This window comes from Gavialis gangeticus, unplaced genomic scaffold (assembly GCF_001723915.1).
Source record: "Gavialis gangeticus isolate Ggan-Ray unplaced genomic scaffold, GavGan_comp1, whole genome shotgun sequence".
Lineage (NCBI taxonomy): Eukaryota > Metazoa > Chordata > Crocodylia > Gavialidae > Gavialis > Gavialis gangeticus.
In genome coordinates this window covers 49,232,027-49,232,487 of record NW_017729030.1, presented here as the reverse complement: position 1 = coordinate 49,232,487, position 461 = coordinate 49,232,027, and the positions used below count along the sequence as shown (strand labels likewise).

The 461-nt window shown below is 66.8% G+C and overlaps 1 protein-coding gene across 2 annotated transcripts in view; it reads right to left on the bottom strand.

Annotated features, from left to right (window-relative positions):
• Positions 1-461, bottom strand: part of ARHGAP10 (Rho GTPase activating protein 10) — a 246,540-nt gene that overhangs the window by 131,497 nt on the left and 114,582 nt on the right. The gene's annotated exons all lie outside the window — the stretch shown is intronic.

Here is a 461-nt window from a genome sequence, read left to right as displayed (position 1 = left end):
GGGGGGAGGCAGCTCCCACTGCTGCTTACACCCTGAGGCAGGGAGTTGTGCCCCCAGATCTGCGTAGGGCAGGCTGGGCTGCAGCTGGGGCTGCGCAAGGCTCTTCTCGGCGGGGGCTAGACTCGAAGCAGGCGCCAGCAGTGCTGGGAGGATGCTGCATCCACCCCAAATTTTGCTGCCACTCTGCTTCCAGCACCACCACCACCAGCTGCCCAGCGCAGCCCCAGTGAAGGCCCTGCCTCCACCCACATGCTGGGAAGAACCAGGGCTGTGCTGGGCGGCTGGCAGCAGCAGTACTGGGAGCGGAGCAGCAGTGAAATTTGGGGTGGATGAAGCAACCTCCCAGCACTGCCGGCGCCCGCTCCGAGCCTAGCCCCCGCTGAGAAGAGCCCTGCGTAGCCCTGGCCACAGCCCGCCCCATCCCATGCAGATCCAGGGAGCACCCCCCCGCCCAAACCATG